We start from the raw sequence: 22,221 nt of genomic DNA on the forward strand, positions 1-22,221 counted from the left end.
AGATGCCAAAATTGATGTAATAAAAACAGATCAAAAGGTCTTATGTACTGTAAGCCGATGGCTGGTCAGGTAATGGAGGGGGGTACATATCACCCAGACTACTCAGGTGGGTGAGATGAGAAAACTCCAGAAAGAACATTTCTCAGCAGATAACTATTGTCTGCTGAGGGTTATTTCAAAGTTCCAGTTACTGGGCTGGATTTTTAGGAATGATAGGTAGGTGGGTAGTGGGACCTGTCATTCCACCCCCCTCCAGTCCACACTTTGGTGATGTTCCGGCAGCAACTCAGCTGTAGAGAGTCTCCTCGTCAAGGAGGCTTAAGAAGTCAGCTCCAGCAGCAACACTTTGGCAGAGCTTGGCTGGAGAGCAAACAGAGAGGTCATATATTTGGAGCTGTGTGCTGAGTGATTCTACTGGCTTTTGGATTTCTGTTATTCTAGGTGAGGTAACCTATTCTATGTTTAGTTAGAGTCTAGCCGGGCAGGGATTTATTTTTGTATTGTTCCCTTTTGTTGCTGCACTACCTTTTTGAGTGTTTTGGACTAAAGAATCTGGACTTTTGTGTCTATGCCACCCACTTAGCAACCCCAGACCCTGACAGTACCCCCAAAATAAAAGGTCTCGTAATGCTACATTGACATAAAATGTAGAAAGTTATGAACTTGGGAATGCAGAGTGGGGCAAAATATCACTGGGTTAAGACTAAAATGCAGAATAAAATAATAAAATAGATCACTAAAGGGTTAAAATGCACTTAAAGTACCGGAGTTATATGTCGGCAATATTTATTTGAACCATGAATTGAAAACGCGGAGTTGCGTGAGGGTTGCACCAATGTGCCATATTGCTGTTATAGTGCGTTGCACCTTATTCCATATTTACTGTTGCTCTTGCTAGTATTAGTGAAAGTGACAAGACTTTGGTTCGCAAGGTCCCATGGTACGACCACACACTGACGGCAGCCTTTTTGGGAGTTGCTTTGTTGATCGTGTCCCATCCATATTGTTCTAAGACGCAACCTGCTGTGTCACAAAACTTGCTGGGATTGACTCCAAAAAATGGAATCTTCCTGACAATTCTGGATAGTTGCCAACTGTGCAATTTCTGTTGACTCAGTTCAATGGGAAAGTTAAAATTACAACAAGACCCTTGTGTTTACTGCAGATCCCCTGGAGAGATACAGGCTATTGCAGATTTCAAAAACATGAGTTTTTTCCCTTTTTTTTGCATGATATGCAGGAAACTCTGCACTAAAATCCATATAATTTGTTGCAAATTTCCTTGCTGATTTTGCTGCTGAAAATCTCTTACCCCTTGTTCACATCTGCGTTGGTATTCCATTCGGCGGAGTCCGCATGGGGACCCCTTCTCCATCAGAATACCAAACGTATTTGCAAGTGCTGTGCAGTAAAAGCAGATGGACCCCATAGACTATAATAGGGTCTGTGTGCTTGCCGCCAGATCTCCGCAGGGAACTTGCAGAGAGGAAAGTACTTCACATCTATTTTCCTCTCTGCATGAGTCACGCGAAGATCTTGCGGCAAACACACGGACCCCATTATAGTCTATGGGGTCCATGTGCTTTTACTGCACAGCACTTGCAGACTCCCCGAACGGATTACCAAACGCAGATGTCAACGAGGGGTTACATGTAGACCAAGCCCCCATTACCCCACATGATATGATGCCGTTGCAGACTAACTTTATATGTCCAGGCACCATCTGCAAGTTAAAGGACACAACTGGTGACGGCTCATACAGTTTTATGTTTGCGTAATGACAGTAACCTCTATTACAAAATTGTCTGACCACTGTATAAGCAATGCTACCTCCGATGCCGCCCCTGCTACCTCTTGTGTCACCCCCTCTACCTCATAGATTGTAAGCTCTTGCGAGCAGGGCCCTCCTGATTACGGAGCCTTCATGTGTGTATGGGACAATTCAGGGACTATATGTACTGACTATTATTATTTTAGAGGGAAATTCTCTTTAAGCCTCTATTATGCTAGACAGCTCTTCATTATATATGCACGCCGATACTTCATGTTACAGCGATGAGGACTGGAGCTTTGTCAGCTCTGCTATCCAGCAGTAACGGGAAAAGCTGAGCTGGTGAAATCAAGAGACACATTTAAGACCATCCAGAATATGGTGAGAAGCCATTGAGGCGGAATTAACAGTGTGATAATTTCCATTCTAAGGGCATGAGAGTTGACACTGGTGACGGGTTCACACCATGGAATAAGGAGATATGGAGGAAGAAAAGAAGAGATATAAAATTACAGTTCGGTGCACACATGCCAAATGTATCTTTGTAAAGACTCGAATAATGGTGCAGGTTGCAAAGGTGTAATAGGGTCACAAACTTTCTAACTTGTATGTCCGGTCCATTTACTCAGCACCATTTCCCACCAAAAATATTTTCCTCCATTCCTCAATTTAGAGAAGATCTGCCAACTCGCCTGAGATGTTCTTCTAAGTTAAAACTTGTGTTCCCAATTCTGGAGCACCTTTCTCAGATTTCTACTTTTTGTTATTCTTTGGTTATTTCTCATAGAAGTTTATGAGCAAATTGACACTAGGTTTGGCCAGCCTTGACATTTTTGCTGTTGCCACCCACGAATCGTGATCTCTTCAGACCCCAGAGTATAATAATTGTAGACCTAGAAAATGTGGTGAAGTATAAAAAAAAATGTATTCATACCTTTCCTCGCAATGCTGGGACTCTTCTGCCGTGTCCCAAGCGCCCACTACGTCTTCTGGTCTCCTCTATGAGTGGCCCTGAGTCACGGCTAAGGCCCACTCATAGGCCTTATGTGCGGGGCATCAACATCGTGACTAGAGATGAGCGAGTACTGTTCGGATCAGCCGATCCGAACAGCACGCTCCATAGAAATGAATGGAAGCACCTGGTACTTCCGCTTTGACGCCGGCCGCTTAACCCCCCGTGTGCCGTCTACGTCCATTCATTTCAATACGTGCGTGCTGTTCGGATCAGCTGATCCTAACAGTACTCGCTCATCTCTAATTGTGACGCTTTATTCAAAGAGACTCCATAGTGTAATGATAGCACATCGTATTGGCAGATAAATATTCCCAAAGTAAATCTTGTGAGGTTTGGCCATCACTAGTCATGTACAGTTAGTTACAGCCCATATGGAGACTCACACTGATGTAGTCACACAATACTATAGGAAGTCCCCTACACCCTGAGCCCTCGTAGTGTCCAATACCGTTCTCTCTCGACTATTGACATCTGAATATTCACGTATATTCTTTTTCGTTAGTAAATTATTGCTTATAGATCCTTGGATAGCCTTCTTGACATTTCGACTTGCTCCTCTCTTACTTCACCTCTTTATGCTCTGATGTGGTACCTTGTAGAGATGGGTGAAATTTGTATAATAGGTGGAGGTCCAAGGGAGGTGTAAAAAATAAAAAAATACATTTTTATTCACCTTCCATTACATCTTTTGGACCTCCTCGCAGCCTCGGGTGGTCTCTCTCAGTCTCCTCTGTGACCTTATACACCGGGGTAACAGCTGAGGCCTAATCACGGCCTCAGTCAAGCATTGTGATGTCATGACATTCATCGTACACATGTGACCATGTGGCCCAATTACAGGGTGCATGAGGTCACCAGGAAAGCTCCAGATGCTGTGAGGAGGACCAAAAGAGGTAACAGAAGATGAGTATAATTTTTTTTTTTTTAAATTTCACCTCCCCTGCACCTCCACCTATTATTTTCTTGGTCATCGCCAAAAGTTCTGAGAATGACACAAATCTTCTATTTTCACATGATCTTCTGGCCTCTGGTTTTTATGTGTGTTTGTCAGATGTTTTTATCACATACAGAAATATAATTGAAGAGCTCAATGGAAAAATGGCCTAAGTCCACATTTTGTCATATTTCAAATTATTACCTAGAAAGCTTCTTTGTACCTCGTTCTATGCATTGGGTTTACAAGGTACCTAGGATTAATGACCTAAGTCCATATATTTCAATGCAGAAGAATTTACATTCAATGGAATAATGGCCTAAGTCCAATACAAACTTACTTACTTCACTCTCGTTGGTCATTTTTTCATTGAAATCGTGACTTCCGGTCTGTTGTTTATATTAGTGTAAAAACTTTGTCTTATTGTTTAAAAGGCTCTAAATCGACTTTTGCACATATTTAGCGCCGAAAAGGGAGGCAGGTAATTATTATTCTTCATCGTTTAATAATAGTAGTAATTAATTAATAATATTAAATAAAGAAAGATTATGAATGATAATCTGTTTTCCCTTAGCCCAAACAGCAGCACAACTGGGGTATTCCTGCCCCTATGAGCTGTTAGGACAGGTGGAATTTTTAATTACCTAACAGCTTTTGACCTCTATAAGAGGCCGGAAGACCTGCTCCTCCCTTGTGTTAGTAACAAGTATGATATACAGAGCAATCTATGCCAAGAGCTACACACACATACACAAAATCTGTACAATAGCACCTCTTAGGGAGGGAGCCTTGTGCTGCTGTTTGGGCTAAGGGAAAACAGATTATCATTCATAATCTTTCTTTCCCCCTACGCCCAACAGCAGCACAACTGGGGATTTAGCAAGTATTATCTCCCCTAGGGCGGGACCTCCTGGCAGGCACAAGGGAGGAGCAGGTCTTCCGGCCTCTTATAGAGGTCAAAAGCTGTTAGGTAATTAAAAATTCCACCTGTCCTAACAGCTCATAGGGGCAGGAATACCCCAGTTGTGCTGCTGTTGGGCGTAGGGGGAAATAATATTTATACATGAAGCTGCAATTTTTTTAATAAATAATACAATTTATGATTAGGATTAACGGTGTTCATTAGCTGATTACATTGGATAGATATATTCCACAATAATGCCCGTTTGCTTTAGGCTAAAACTTTAAATTTCGTTTTTCTCACAATATTGATTTTTGGACTTAGGCCATTTTTCCGTTGAGCTCTTCAATTGCAATCATATTATGAGTAACAAAAGCTTATATTGACAGTTAGAATGAGTTAATGCAGCAAGTTAATATTTGCAGTGTTGACCCTTCTTCTTCAGGACCTCTGCAATTCTCCCTGGCATGCTCTCAAGCAACTTCTGGACCAAATCCTGACTGATAGCAGTCCATTCTTGCACAATTGATGCTTGCATTTTGTCAGAATTTGTAGGTTTTTGTTTGTCCAATCGTCTCTTGATGATTGACCACAAGTTCTCAATTGGATTAAGATCTGGGGGGTTTCCAGGCCACGGACCCAAAATCTTTATGTTTTGTTCCCTGAGCCATTTAGTTATCACCTTTGCTTTATGGCAAGGTGCTCCATCATGCTGGAAAAGGCATTGTTGATCGCCAAACTGCTCTTGGACGGTTGGGAGAAGTTGATCTTGGAGGACATTCTGGTACCATTCTTTATTCATGGCTGTGTTTTTAGGCAAGACTGTGAGAGAGCCGATTCCCTTGGCTGAGAAGCAACCCCACACATGAATGGTTTCAGGATGCTTTACAGTTGGCATGAGACAAGACTGGTGGTAGCGCTCACCTCATCTTCTCCGAATAAGCTGCTTTCCAGATGTCCCAAACAATCGAAAAGGGGATTCATCAGAGAAAATGACTTTACCCCAGTCCTCAGCAGTCCACTCCCTGTACCTTTTGCAGAATATCAGTCTGTCCCTGATGTTTTTTTCTGGAGAGAAGTGGTTTCTTTGCTGCCCTCCTTGAGACCAGGCCTTGCTCCAAGAGTCTCCGCCTGACAGTGTGTGCAGATGCACTCACACCTGCCTGCTGCCATTCCTGAGCAAGCTCTGCACTGCTGGTAGCCCGATCCTGCAGCTGAAACACTTTTAAGAGACGGTCCTGGCGCTTGCTGGTCTTTCTTGGGCGCCCTGGAGCCTTTTTGCCAACAATGGATCCTCTCTCCTTGAAGCTCTTGATGATGCGATAGATTGTTGACTGAGGTGCAATCTTTCTAGCTGTGATACTCTTCCCTGTTAGGCCATTTTTGTGCAGTGCAATGATGACTGCACATGTTTCTTTAGAGATAACCATGGTTAACAGAAGAGAAACAATGATGCCAAGTACCAGCCTCCTTTTAAAGTGTCCAGTGGTGTCATTCTTACTTAATCATGACAGATTGATCTCCAGCCCTGTCCTCATCAACACCCACACCTGTGTTAATGGAGCAATCACTGAAACGATGTTAGCTGGTCCTTTTAAGGCAGGGCTGCAATGATGTTGAAATGTGTTTTGGGGATAAAGTTCATTTTCTAGGCAAATATTGACTTTGCAAGTAATTGCTGTTAAGCTGATCACTCTTTATAACTTTCTGGAGTATATGCAAATTGCCATTAGAAAAACTGAAGCAGTAGACTTTGTAAAAATTAAGATTTGTATCATTCTCAAAACTTTTGGCCATGACTGTATAATGCAACGGCCATTTTAGTTCACCCAAGATGAATCGCCATTTGTTTGGTTTCATAAATAAGCAAACAAATTTGGAATATTTAGGTTAACCCTGCTTGGTATGAGTTTGTTCGTCAAGCTCTAGTAGCTTGTTTGGCCTGACCACACGTTAGTGACATGTAGGCTGTCCATGTCCTTAGTATGGTACCATTTAGAACACCTCAAGAACTAGCTGCAATACAAACTTGCTGAAGACAATCTAAGACTAAGGCCTGGTTCACATCTGCGTCACTAATCCATTCGGGGAGTCCTCATGAAGACCCCCCGAACGGACTACTGAACACATTGGCAAGCGGTGAGCTTATGAAAGCACAGGGACCCCATAGATTATGATGAGGTCCCTGTGCTCTCCGCATGGTCTACGCACGGAACATGCGGACAGAAAAGTAGTTCACGATCTACTTTCCTGTCTGCATGACTCATGCAGAGACCGTGCGGAAAGCACATGGACTCCATTATAGTCTATGGAATCCATGTGCTTTCACTGTACACCGCTTGCCAATGTGTTTGGTAGTCCGTTCAGGGGGGTCCCCATGTGGACTCCCCGAATGGTTTACCGACACAGATGTGAATGAGACCTAAGGCCTCATGTTGTGAAAACACAGCTTTTTTGTTGCAGATTTTGTTCCAGTTTTTTTTAACCAAAGCCAGTAATGGCTACAAAAGGAATGGGAATGATAGTGGAAGCTCTTATACATCTATCTTCTGCTTCATTTGTTTTCAAGCCACTCTTGACTTTGGTTCACAAACCACAGCACAATCTGCAACAAAAAACGCTGCGTTTCCCCAACGTAGGGCATCTGCCTTAAGACTACTTGTTTGGAAACGCTCATGAAGACCATACTGTAGTGATGCCTGCCCTGTGGATTGGGACTGGATGTGCGATTATTGTCTGTAGTACATTCTACTGTATCCCATATCTTGTGGCCCCTAAACAGTGGGATGCTGATTTTGAGTTTTCCTATCAAAAAGTTGCCGAACATTGAAAATATGAGCTAATGATTGTGAGGCCCTCTGCTGGTCATGGTGAAGTTCACATCAGTGCGATGGAACAGAAGATCAGACTAAACAATAAAGATGGATTCCGAGGAATCCCATTGACTATAGTGAGCTTTATCGGATATCCGCCATGTTGTCTGTCAGTGCATGCATGCAGAACGTTTCCTTCTGCTATTTTAGACTAATAAGAACACAAATGTGATTATAGCCAAAAAGTTACAATAGATTTGTTAGAATTGGTGTCTGCAGTGCATGGCATCTTCCATATACGCCCTCGGCATGTTCATGGTTTTGCATGGCACAAGTTGTAAACCTTCCAAGTCTTCCCCATATTACTGCACCGTCTTATTAATATCTTGCAGTAAAACGAGTCCTTTGTATTTCCTGAGGCTGAGTTCTACACACGTATCTGTTCTCCGGCCTCCAGCTGATGCCGGGCTTCCTTGTAATTCAGGCTGATGAGTTGGCGTCACCCGGGAGGAGCGCTTATAAGTGATCAATAAATGATTGTACACACCGCGCTGCTCTTTAGATTTAATTGCTCACTTAATATTTCATGCCGGGGGAAAAGAAAACCTGATACAATCCTGTGTTAGAATAACTAGGAGAAACACTTTCCACCTGGTCCCTGGACAGTGACAAAAAGACTTTCCCAGAATCCTCTCTGACTATGTCAAATATAGTTTGCAAGAAGGTAGAAACCTTTTATTGTTTCCGTCACCCTTATTGTTTACTGCATAGTGTCAAGTGAACTGATGTCTCCGCTACATGATAGAGCTGTGAGGGTGTCTACTGGACATCTATGGGGCATGGGTTAACTTTCTGTGCTGTTTGTACTGATCCTGTGCGAAACCTATGTTGTATATGGGGTTGAGCGATCGGGATGGGAAAAGATCGGATCCCGATCGGCGATCGAGCAAATTTCATGATCACTATCGGAATCGGCTGGAAAATGATCGGAAATCGGATTTTGAAATCTCAAAATTGGCTCAACCCTAAAAGTGACTTTTCCCATAAAGAAGCATTGACTAGGGTTGAGCGATCGAGATCGGAAAAGATCGGATTCCAATCGGCAATTGAGCAAATTTCACAATCGGGATCGGATAGAAAATAATCGGAAATCATATTTTAAAATCGATCCTGAAATCTCAAGATCGGCTCAACCCTAGTTGTATATTGTAATAGTCTTAAAGGGGTATTCCCACATCGCATACTCACCAGTCTTCACTGCTGTAAAATCTTCTTTGTTCCTGGTTTCTTGCATCATTTGGTGGGCGGGTTTTCACATGCAACCTGCCGTTTAGCTCCGCCCCAAATTAGTGTGTAGCTCCGCCCACCACATAGCATAATCCTATGGGGCGGCTGAAGGGCCTGTGATGTCATCAAAGGTCCTTAAACACTATATGCACAATATTGGACTATGAAGTACAGGCAGCAGCAACTCCATTCTGTGTTACATACAGAGACTGCCTGTCTCTGCCATAATGAACACAATTGTATTAGCTAGCCTGACAACTGGGAGAACAGAAGACGAGTTCAGAATTGAAAGCAGATCCTCTCCCCTATCTGAGAGCAGGACCTAGGTCACGTGGTGTAGACACAGGAATAGCTAGATACACAGGCTCGCTCCCTGCACTTAGCTCCTCCTCCCTCCCCCCTGAGAGCAGCAGATACATCACTTCACTTTTGAGCAGATAAGTTAAGGGCTGTGTCCACAATGAATTGAATAAAGTAAGATAATGGACAAACAAAGCAGTTTTGCTGAAGCAGTGTATTTAGGAAAAGTCTTACATCCGCATTAACAAGCAGTATAGCAGTTGCAATTCACACATACAATGGGTAGATAGAATGGCGCACTATCCATAAAGTGAGAACTTTGGGGAGAATTTGGCAACTGGTGTTTCTTTTGCTGGTCTTAATCAGTTTATCACTGGTGCAAGATGTTCCAGAATTATTAAGAGTGTCCAAGAATTGTTCCGGAGCAAGAGATATTGGTGCCGTTACCGATGTCTTCCCACTCTCAGAAGGGGGTTCCTAACAGTCTAGCTGGGATATAAGGAACGCCCCCCTGACTGTACTCATCCATAGCCCTGTACTGTTAGAGGGGGCGTTCCTTACCCCCAGCTATGATGCTGAGCTGTGAGGACCCTCCCAGTACTTGTCTATGGATGAGTACAGTCAGGGGCGAGTTCCTCACAGCCCAGCTAGACTGTCAGGAATGCCCTTCTGACAGTGAATAGATATCAGTAATGGCACCGATATCTCTTGCCCTTGGGTACGTAATACGAAAGCCAACAGTGCGCTGAATTCAGCGCAATGTTGACTCTCTAGCGGTATATAAAACCGCACCTGCCGCATGGTTTTGTTCACATATGTTTGACCATAGGAAACTGGAATCAGTTTTTGTATTATATCTGAAGCATTCAGAAGGGGTAATGTCTCTCATTAGGGAGAGACTGGTACAGGGACTTATTAGACCATGCAAGCCCTGCTAAGAATTCTGGGTAAGGAATACAAAAACGACCTCATTTGTGAAAAAGAGGCATTTGCTTCTTAAAGGAGTTGCCTAGGAGTTACAAGTTTCAAAAAGAAGGCCGGGGAAGGTGAAAAGAAACCAAAAAATACTCACCTGTCCCCGGTGCTCCGGTGATCCCACTGTGTTCTGGACCTCTGTCGCCCTGGGATTTGTTCCGCGGAAATCCTCGCAACACGTGACCTCTGAGGCCAGTGAGCGTCCAAAGGAAAGGGCCCAGGGTGTCACATACATCATCCTTGTGACAAGGACTTCTACCAAAACAAGCCATGAGGCACCATTGGACCACACCGCGATGGGGCAGACTGGAGCACCAAGGACAGGTGAGTGGTTTTTTTGTTTTTTATTTTTCACCTTCCTCGGCCTCCTTGTAATTCCTAGACAACCCCCATAACTATTATTCCCAGATTATGCCCTTAGGTTTTTTTGATAACCAAGTATTTTTTGTATAGGACTCTTCCTTCCAATAGGTGGCGCTAGGATCAAATCCCTCTTTTTAACCAAAGAGGTCTTATCTGTATTCCTCAACCGGAGGGAATCTAATGTCAAAATGGAGTTGGTTTTGTGTCTGGTGACATCAATTTTACTGCCTGATGGTTCATTGAGCTGGACAGAGAAGCGCTACATGCCCCTAATGGTGCTCGATGATAATAAATAGTAATATCGCCACAGTCTTTTAGGCACAAATCAGTCACTTAGGGCATGCGACAATCTCAGCACTGCTACATCTATACACTTTAGGGAAAGGAAGACAAACATGAGGATAATCTTCCATCCTCATCGCGTTTATCGATCCCTTACACATCTCATCCCCTATATAGCATGGAAAGGGTTACCCCATACTACAGAAGTGGCACTCTTGACTGTGGTGGCACGAAGCTGGCGTAAAATTTTAATGGTGGTTTTGGTTTGTGTATTCAAGGTGAATGGAGTCCAGCCCATGAAAAATTCATCTTCAATTCTGTCCTGCAAAATTTTCATGTCGCTCAGTTTAGTAAATTTTTCATTCCACCTGCACTTAAAGAGAACCCTCTCCCGTCACTAAATCCCCGTTAATAAATCATTTCCCCGCTGCTCAATTTATGTGTTATTTACTTATTTATCTGGAGCTTGTTCACATTTACACATCTATACCACAAGCACTGAACGCCAGCCCAGCATTTCTACTGATCTTAAAGAAGAAACATATGCATGTGTCAAAAACTTCACGGAATATTGCTGCAATGGGCATTCTTCAGGCACCTTTGTACCCATTTTAGTGCTTCTCGGCTGATATTACTGTGATGGGGCATTACTACAGCGGCTTGTACAAATAGGGCATTGCTTAGTTATGCATATAGAATCAGAGGCATAGGGATGGATGTCATGGATCCACAAAGTGGTGTCTGATAATTCTGTATCGGACATGGACAGACGAAGGTGGTGTAGAAGCGATGGATTAGTCAAGTTGCTGAAAATAGCAAAGCTATGACATTGAGTGTAATGGAGCAATGGCACTGGACTGGGTTGTGGAAGTATCGGGCTGCGGTTGTGCAGTGGAGAAGAGTTGTGGTCGTGTAGTCAGAGTTGTAACTAGAAGCTCCTGGACTCCAATGAAAAATCTGTAATGGGGCGCCCACTTACCATATGTTGTGGGGGAATTTGGCCCCCCTCAGGCTCCAGGGCCTGGTAGTGATTGCTACTTCTCTATTCCCTATTGCTACAACCCTGCATTCAGTGATGAAGTAGAGTTGTGGTCATGCAGAGATGAAGTGGAGTTGTGGTCATGCCTGTGGACACCCCTGCATTCAGTGATGAAGCAGAGTTGTGGTCATGCAGAGATGAAGCAGAGTTGTGGTCATGCAGCGATAAAGTAGAGCTTTGGCAGTGCAATATAGCAGAACTGTGCAGAGGTTTGGACCAGTGGTGAAGCAGAAACATAAGCTTGAAGTTGATCTGTTTGCCGTGACTTTACTGGTTGTGGAAGAGTGAACTTGTCTGTATTACACATCTAGTACTTACTTCCACCATTAATCTTAGATCAGGGGACTAGACCACCATGGCCACTTGAGAAGTTCCTTCTCTAATATTACTCCAACCCATCCTCCAGTAACTACACCATGGGTTCCCGAGAGTTGCTAGCAATGAGGCATGGCTGAGCCAAACAGAATATCAAGGTACATGAAGTATTTGGGGAGAGATATAATATTCCCTCCCTCCAGAAGCTTTCCTGAAAGGAGATATCACGGAAGTATGCCGGCCATGTTTTAGAACATAGAGTTTGGTTTTGCTGGTTCCTCCCTTGCTTTGTGATGTCTTCTAGTTGAGACAATTTTTGCTTCAGGTTTTCTTTCACTAAACTCCATACAAACAGTAGAGAGTCTTAAAATCCTTTGAAAACATTTGTATATTTCTAATAAATTATAATTTCTTTATAGGTTATAATTGTCTATAGACAGAAATGTTCTAGATGAAATCATGGAAGACCATCTAATGGTGATGGACAGACATACTGTCACTGCGGGGGAAGAAAGACAGCTTAGAGCTCCTCTGGGGAACTGGAGACAAGAAGAGAACTAGGAAAGAAATCACTTTCCACTAAGACCAATCCTTGCAGAGCCCTCTAAATGCACAAAAGAGAGCAGCAGGGACAACACGCAACTGGGTCTACAAATACCACTGAATTTGTAGTCCAATGGCCAAGGTTCCACCACCAAGCAAATCTCTAGTGTACCCACATTGGACAGTCCATCTAGGCAACATCGTCACCAGAGGCGTAACTTGAAGCTCCTGGGCTCGTCTTAGCTGGGGCAGATGGAGGGCGACTTGCCTGCTGCGGCCTTCTGGATCTCCCTTCTACAGGTGCCTGACTGCCAGCCCCTCCATCTTCTTCCTCAGTTGCCCTCTTCAAAAGATCTTCCAGCCAGCGCTGACCACCGCTCCTGATCCTTTCCAAGATGAGCCTTTCCAGGTCTGCCATTGTAGCAGGTGCTGAAGTGCTGTTCCTCTCATCACCCAGACAGAAGGTTAGTGCCAGGACCACGTGCCCCCAGAGATATATATATATATATATATATATATATATATATATATATATATATATATCACACACAAATTGATACATCCATAACAATGGGGGGGCCGAGACAGCATTTGAACCAAAACTCACCCTGAAACCGTGCAAGCTGTCCTGGCTTGCTGTCAACAGTAGAGATGAGCGAGTACTATTCGAAGCGGCCGCTTCGAATAGCACGCACCCATAGGAATGAATGGAGGCAGCCAGCACGCAGACTTTGCCGGCAGCCGTCCGCTTAACCCCCTGTGCGTTGGCTGCATCCATTCATTCCTATGGGTGCGTGCTATTTGAAACGGGAGTTTCGAATAATACTCGCTCATCTCTAGTCCATAGCAGTCCTGGCCCTTTTCCCTATGTGCTGCACAAGCTCCTATTCTAGTAAGTATTGCTATTACCATGGTGCACCACCTTCTTCTGCTCTCTGAGTCCACAGCATATGATTTTAACACCGTCTGTGCCGATTTTAGATCTTACTTCTCGTTCTTGGATCTCTGTTTGCTGTCAGTGAATGCAATAATAGAAGCTTCAGGTCTTGAGAATCCCATAAATTCATCCTGTGAATATTTACGTTTGCTCTTCATATACATATCAATATCATAGTCATTGCAGGGACTGGCTTGAGATCATAGTCATTGCAGGGAATGGCTTGAGATCGAGTCGCGGTTTATTATTTTCCAGCTTTCTGACCCTGGCCATTGAATAGCAGTAAATGTAGAATGTGTAAGTAATGAGGAACCTGTGATAATCCATTACATTCTGGCCTCGGGGGCACGTACCTTAACCCTTCCCCAAACTCAGAACCTTAATCAGGTGATGCTCTCGTGAAGGAGGTCAAGTGCTGGTAGGGTCACTGCCCCCGGACCACTACCGGAAGGTCTTCTGGCCCCCAAGGCCTTATTTATTTGCGTCCTCGAAGAGTATAGCAAATAAAGTACCTGGCTCTGCAGTCTTAGCTCTGCTCCCAGGCCTGAAAAGCTGGCTATTGGTGCACAAATGATGGATGAGGTGCAAGGTATCAAGGAAGCAGAGGCCAGCAGAGGTGGCTCCCTGCAGATTAAGGGCAGTGAAGCCTTCAGTAGCCTGAGATGGGAACCTGGGGTATCCAAACTCCCAATTACACTGACTGATTCTGCAGTACGTGGATGGAAATCTGGGGGGAGATACGATAAGCTGCAAACTTTCCTTGCTACGCTGCCTGCGCCGTAGACGGTTTGAAATATAAATGGTAAAGGGCAAATATCGCAGAAGTGAAATATAGAAACCTACAAAAAACCTCAAGGGACCAATCACGCCAATGTGACATTAGGTTGTAGCTATAGGGGTGCAGACGTAGCACTCACTCCTGACTAGAGGTGGGCAAAGCGCTTTGGCACGAGCTGGGTTCAACCTGTGGTGTAGCAAGATTAATAAATACCCCCGTGCCTTGCACAATAGGTGGAAGAGGCTTACCAAAACAGGGCAGGGCTTGTCAAGAAAGGGGGTGTGGCTTAAGATGTGACCAGGGTGATTTTTTGTGCTACTTTTTTGTATAGTATTTTGTTCTGTCTGGCGTAAATGGTTTTCAGAATTTGGCTCATGTTTTTGGTTAAAAATGGACTTGTCTTGTTTGTTTCCGCTGATGGAAAATGCAACGAATTTCCAAAAAGTCACATGTAATATGTTAAATTTCTGATAGGTGGGGAATGAAGAGGGGGGGGGGGGCAGAAGTGCACCAAAATGATTGTCTGAAGATAGAATGGTTGCTGCTGGCATGGAGAAGGGTTAAGAGAAGTTCCCTGAAGAAATGTAGAAGCTTTTTACCGAGGTGGACAAATAAGTGTTCTAATGCAAGACTACAAAACCTGCCCCCCCAACATGATTCATACACCTCAGCTGCTGCAGAACATCATAGAGAAAAGGGAATAAGAATAAATAACAGAATAAGAAGAGAGAACTACAACGCCCAGTATGGCTGGAGGTTATTATTATGAGTACAGATATTACAGTGCGCCACTACAAAATTACCTCCACCACTTCGAATTTAACTTGGTTCATTCTCACCCATTTCTCTTTGTGTCCCCACACATTATAGTACCCCTATGGTCACTGTAACATGATATGCCCACACATTATAACGTCCTCATCTTGGTGCTCACGCAGTTTAATGTCCTGCTCAAGCCAACCCCACAATTTAGTGTCCTCCTCAAGCTGCCCCAGTTTTTTTTTGTTTTTTTTTAATGTAGATTGTGAGCCCCATATAGGGATCACAATGTACTTTTTTTTTCTCCTATCAGTATGTCTTCGTAGAATGGGAGGAAATCCACACAAACATGGGGAGAACATACAAACTCCTTGCAGATGTTGTTCATGGTGGGATTCGAACCCAGGACTCCAGTGTTGCAAGGCTGCAGTGCTATCCACTGAGCCATCGTGTTGCCCCGAGCTACCCCAGTTTAATGTCCCCCTTAACCTACCCCCACAGTTTAATACCACCATCATCTGCCGCCAGAGCTTAATGTTCCCCTCCATCTGCCCCATAGTTTAATGTCCCCTCCATCTGCCCCCATAGTTTAATGTCCCCTCCATCTGCCCTATAGTTTAGTTTCCCTCTCCCTCTTCCCCCATAGTTTAATGTCCCCCTCTATATGCCCCCATAGTTTCATGTCCCCCTCCATCTGCCCCCATAGTTTTATGTCCCCCTCTATATGCCCCCATAGTTTAATGTCCCCCTTCATTTGCCCCCATAGTTTAATGTCCCCCTCTATATAACCCCATAGTTTCATGTCCCCTTCCATCTGCTCACCACAGTTTAATGAGGGTCACTAAAGAGCATCACTATTGTGATTAGGCACTAAGGGGGTATCCATAATGTGTGGGGAGAAACTAAGGGATATCCTTACTGTGAAGAGACACCAAGGCACATCCTTACTGTGAGGGGGTATTAAGGGGCATCACTATTATAAGGAGGCAGACATTAATTGGGCATCCTTATTTTAAAGGGGCACTAAGGAGGTATCAATGTTGTGCGGGTGTGTGGGGCATCAATACCGATCATTACTGTTTGCCTCACAAAGGACACTAAGAAAGTTTGTGGGGCACAAAGAGGCACTACTGTGGGGCCACAGATAAATCTGGGTGGGGTAAGGCAAGTATGGGCAGGAACCAGGGAGGGTTAGAAACATTGCTAAATGTGCTACGTGTTCCACAGGAGTCTTCCTTTGCGTTCTTTCACTATTGGGATCTATGTCTGTGCATACACTCGATGTTGAAGCTGAATTGTACCATCTCATGTAATTAAAGACAATTTAATTTTTACAATTTGATTGCACAATTAATTTGCAACAAAGATCTCCCAACGTTCCCGTCCCTATAACCAGACAATAGTCGCAATCTGCCGCACGCCGAGCAGCATTGATTCTTTATCCGCACTGAACAGCGATCTCTCCCCAGAAACAAATGTGTTACTGCGCAATTACAATAAGTGTGCTCATTTATTAAGATTGATCAGCCCGCCCGCCTTGTTCTTACTAATTGTGTTAATTATTTGACGGGAAGACTTTAGAAGTGCCGTCATTTTTAATGTGTGCGAAAAACAGTTCGCGGGAGGAATGAGAATATAACTAGTAGATGTGGAGAGGAACGTCGTATTACCAGTTTCATCTATAAATTGTTTCTACTAGGAATCTCACATGATGCATTGTGTTCAGCTCCGTACCGCAGGTCTTCAACTATCTGACCTTGTATTACTGAATTGTCAGCTTCATAGTCTTACAGAATTGTGTAGCCCTAAACGGGGCACTCCATAAAAGACTGGAAGACTATGTTATACCTAGTGCAGGGTCTGCGGAGAAGTGTATGACCCAGAGGCTTGCACTAGTCATACTATTTATATCCACTTGGATGTCTCCTGGTGACTCAGTGGTGCTCATATGGCTCATAAACCAGAGCTGGTGACGTAATGGTTATCCCTGGTGGTCTAGTGTTATAGTGATGAGCAATCCCTACTGATAATTTATGTTCCAGTATTCGTAGTGACACATGGCCTGATGATAGTGATGGTTTCCTCTCGCCATGGTTGTGTAATTATTCCTCGAAATGAGTAGTAACAAAGCACAGAAGGGACCAAGTGCAGCGCTTCTAAGAGTGGGAGCATATTATAGAAGAACTTTGCTCCTTTAGACAATCAGAGATAGAGTTTGTAGAAGAGAAGAACCTAAGGATTCCTCAAGATAATAACCCAAGCCACATACGAGCCCATGTGGTCCAGCAGTGGTGGTGGGAGATGATTTAAAATAATAAATAGATATACTTACCCCTCCTGGGCTCAGTGTGCTCTCCCGCATCTTCAGTCATGTGAGTGAGGCCTGTGATTAGGCCACAGTGGTTACATGGGGCGCAGCGGCGTAATAACATCAGTGCACCCCCACGCGACTGCTGAGGACCAATCACATAACGGAAGACACCGGAGAGGACGCTGAGCTCAGTAGGGGTAAGTATATCTATATATTATTTTAAGTCACCTCCTCTGGGCTAGTAGGTATATCGGTCGAGGAACCAGTCTTTCACCAACCGCTGTCATAGTGGTACCGGTAACATTCACATAATATGGCAAGCAAGTAGCAGAACAGAGCTGTGGTTCACATTTGGCGCAAGAAAGGGTCTGGCACCAACTGAGCGCCACAATATCCTCCCTCTATATGCCAGAAGACTGACGTTCAGGAATTGCTAAATTCCTCCATTATGTTTAAGTCCAGAATGATCTGTCATGTTCTTAATCAGATTAATTTGTAACTTTGCCTAAAACAACAAAAACTCTAAAATGGATATTTTTAATACATTGCTCAGTCACTTCTTTGAAGAATTCCTATGGTTGTACAAAGTTTTGAAGCCATAGCACTAAATTCAAGGTGATGCCAACTATTCACTGTCAAGGCTTCAGACTGGATGACAGGTGCTGAGAGACTGCTCAACAAAATTGACGGATTTGATGTTCGATTTTAAGATTTATATTTCCCTTGTATTATTTGTAGAGTAGCGCAATGTAGCAAGAGACGTGTCTCAAGGATATTCGCTAGCAGCATATGAACCTCACATCACCACGGGGTTCTGTGTTACATTAGACATGCTATAGGATCATGGAACCTTTGCCTTCCTACTACACCCCCTAGGGACCTCAGTTGCACATATGAATATCCCTATATGCAGACATAAAGATAAAATAGGATCATAGGGATCATAGATTCTGAATGTTCTCCTTAGCTCTTCTGTTAAAGGGGTTGTCCAGTCAGGTAAATAAAAAAAAGTTCTAAATTTAAAAAAGAAGTAATAGTCTCCTTGCCAATCCCTTGCTGCCTCCATTCTCTGACTGGTCTATGTATCCTAGATTCAAGCTATGTCATCCTAACATAGACATGTGACTGCTATAGTCAGTCACTGGCTATAGAGGTGACCTGTCAACACCACTGGGAAAGAGAGGGCAACAGGATACACCATGGGGAGAAGGCAAGATGGCTAACAAAATGTGATGGGAAACCTTGGGGTCTGGCTTTCATGTGGATGTTATTTTGACTAACCCCACTACAAAGCAAGCATAGCCCTTCAAGTCAATGATATTCCCTAACATTGTGCCCAGTCACATTGCTAAAATTGTCCAGAAATGGTTTATGGAACATAACAACTTCCGAATAGTGAAAAACAACTCTGTTCCACCTTACACCCCCATGCCCTGCTCCTAGTGTCGGGAGATTTCAACCATGTCTCTCCAGCATCCACTCTACCAGGCTTCACACAGTATGTAACCTGCCATACAAGAGACAACAAAACACTGGACTTGCTCTTTACCAGTGTAAGGGATGTATATAACTCATCTGCCCTACCACCCCTAGGCAGATCAGACCACAACCTGGTACATCTGCGACCCACATACACTTCACTGGTGCGCAGAGAACCAGCGGTTACCCGTACAGTGAAAATTTGGTCAGAGGGAAGTGTCGAGTCTCTAAGGGACTGTTTTAATATAACATTATGGGAAGTGTTTCAAGACTCATTTCCAGAGGACATTGAGGGACTCACACACTGCATAACAGACTACATTAATTTCTGTGTGGACAGCACGGTACCAACTAGAAAGGTGAGGTGTTTCTCCAATAACAAACCATGGATCAACTCTGAAATTAAAACTCTTCTCAAGGTAAAAAAGAGAATTTTTAGGTCTGGGGACAAAAATAGCCTGGGGGAGGTGCAAAAACAGCTGAGACAACTGATCAGAGAAGGTAAAGCCAACTACAGGCGGAAGATGGAACTACAGATGGGGGAGGGTAGAATCTCGGAGGTGTGGGACAGCCTTAAGGCAATATCAGGACACAACAAAAAACAGGGCATCGAAAAGTAGGGGACAGGAAGTGGCTTAACGACCTTAATCTATACTTCAATAGATTCGACTCCAAGCCAATGCTCCCTTCACCAGCATGTCAGCTAACCCCCCTCTCCTCACACACCAAGACCCAACCCTCACCGACCGGTGGTAAACTGCAATATGACTATCTGACCCTGCAGGAGTCTCTAGTGTGTAAGGAAATGAAGAAGATTAGAGCAGACAAAGCGGGAGGACCTGATGGTATAAGCGCAAGAGTTCTTAAAATGTGCAGTGACCAGCTAGGTGGCATTATTACGCACATGTACAATATGAGTCTAAAGCTGGGAGTGGTACCTCAACTGTGGAAAACATCTTACGTGGTACCAGTCCCAAAGAAACCCAACCCGATGGGCTACAATAACTACCGACCTGTAGCACTGACATCCCACCTGATGAAGATCCTAGAGAGACTGGTCCTGGCACACCTACGCCCCCTAGTGAGCTCCGCTCTGGACCCCCTCCAGTTTGCCTATTGGCCAGGCATTGGGGTGGATGACGCCATCATCCACCTTTTTCATAGAGCTCTTTCTCACCTAGAGAAACCCGGGAACACTGTGAGAATAATGTTCTTTGATTTCTCCAGTGCGTTCAACACCATTCAGCCAGGGCTACTGAGGGAGAAGCTGAATCTTGGTGGAGTGGACCATCACCTGTCCAACTGGTTACTAGACTACCTAACAAACCGCCCTCAGTATGTGAGAGCCCAAGATGGTGTGTCTGACACTGTGATCTGTAGTACGGGGGCACCACAAGGTACAGTTCTTGCCCCATTTCTCTTCACACTGTACACTGCTGACTTTAGGCACAACTCATCCAGCTGTTACTTACAGAAGTACTCCGATGACTCTGCAATAGTAGGCCTTATCACTGATGGCGACGATATGGAATACAGAGACTTAAACCGGGATTTTGTTGAATGGTGCCAGCAGAACCAGCTCAGGATTAATGCTGGGAAGACCTAGGAGATGGTGGTGGACTTTAGTAAACGGAGAGGTGCTCCGACCCCAGTGGAGATCCAAGGAACATGTATTGAGATAGTCAGGACCTATAAGTACCTGGGCGTGCTCCTCAACAATAAACTAGACTGGGCTGATCACCTGGAGGCGCTGCACAGAAAGGGCCACAGCAGACTCTACCTGCTCAGGAGGCTGAGGGCCTTCGGAGTCCAGAGGCCACTTCTTAGGGCCTTCTTCAACTCTGTGGTTGCCTCAGCCATCTTTTTCGGTGTGGCCAGCTGGGGGTTCAGTATATCAACCAGTGACAGAAATAGGCTTGACAGGCTGATCAGGAGGACCAGCTCTGTCCTGGGGAGCCCCTTGGACCCAGTACAGGTGGTGGGTGACAGAAGGATACTGTCTGTGGTGACCTCCATGCGGGAGAGCAAATCCCACCCCATGTATGGGACCCTGAAGGGACTTGGCAGCACTGTAAGTGACCGTCTGCTTCATCCCAAGTGTGAGAAGGAGCGCTATCGCAGGTCCTTCCTTCCAACTGCGACCAGGCTGTATAATCTACATCAGACCAAGCGAAGATCACTCCGCACAGAGAACTAAATATTATGACGATGACCATGAGGTCTTCCTCTTTCTCTTCCCTTTTTCCTTAGCTGCTATTGACTCCTAGTATATCTTCTCTTCTCAGCTTATGTGTGTCTACGTCTGAAATATATTACTGTGTATTATCCTGTATCTGTATTACTATGCTGCTGTGACATGCTGAAATTTCCCCAATGTGGGACTATTAAAGGATTATCTTATCTTATCTTATTATAGCCTATAGGATTTACAGGATCTCAGCCAACTTACCCAGTCTCAATTTAGATGAGAAGATTTTCATCTATGGAAACAGAGTATCTCTGAGCTACTCTGTTTCTGTTACTCCTATAGATGTGAATTGATGTGATGGAAACAGAGTACAACTGTGAACTACAATATCTCCGTAATTCCCATTCACTCCTGTGGGAGGCATAGACACAGCGTAGCTCAGAGATACTGTTTCCATACAGTGTGACCATAGATGAAAGTCTTCTCAGCGAGGTTGTAGCAAGGTAAGTAGTGGACACAAAGGTTGTGGCCATTTCATACATAGCGGCGGGTCCCTTAGGTAGGACCCTCATCTATTAGACATTTATGGCATATGGTATGGACATTTGTCAGGACATCTGCTCTTGAGTTGAATCTCACGAGAATGTAGGCCATGGAACAAGACAAGAACCCTAAGCAGATAAGATGTTCTACCAAAGAATGGTTAAAGAACAATAAAGTTGTGGAATGACCAAGGCAATGTCCTGACTTTAAATGAATAGAACCTTTGTGGAAGGTCTTGAAGTGAACTGTCCATAGGAGGAAACCCACCGGTACAACAGAGTTGAAGCTGTTTTGTATGGAGGAATGGACTAAATATTCTCAAAGACAATGTACAAGACTAAACACCAATTGCTCGAAACGTAGACGCCGTTATTACTATAGCAGTGGGCACAACAGATACTGAAAGTAAAGGATCATAAACTTTTACCACTCACCTATCTATCTATCTATCTATCTATCTATCTATCTATCTATCTATCATCTATCTACAGTCCTATGAAAAAGTTTGGGCAAGATGATGCTGCAGCTCTTTGGAGGTGGTCTGTGGATTGTCCTTCTCACCATTCTTCTTCTCTTCACTGTTCTTCACCATTCTTCTGATATTTTTCTTGGCCTGCCACTTCTGAGCTTAACAAGAACTTGTCTCTGTGCGGAGTGATCTTCGCTTGGTCTGATGTAGATTATACAG

This window comes from Leptodactylus fuscus, chromosome 6, assembly GCF_031893055.1.
Source record: "Leptodactylus fuscus isolate aLepFus1 chromosome 6, aLepFus1.hap2, whole genome shotgun sequence".
Lineage (NCBI taxonomy): Eukaryota > Metazoa > Chordata > Amphibia > Anura > Leptodactylidae > Leptodactylus > Leptodactylus fuscus.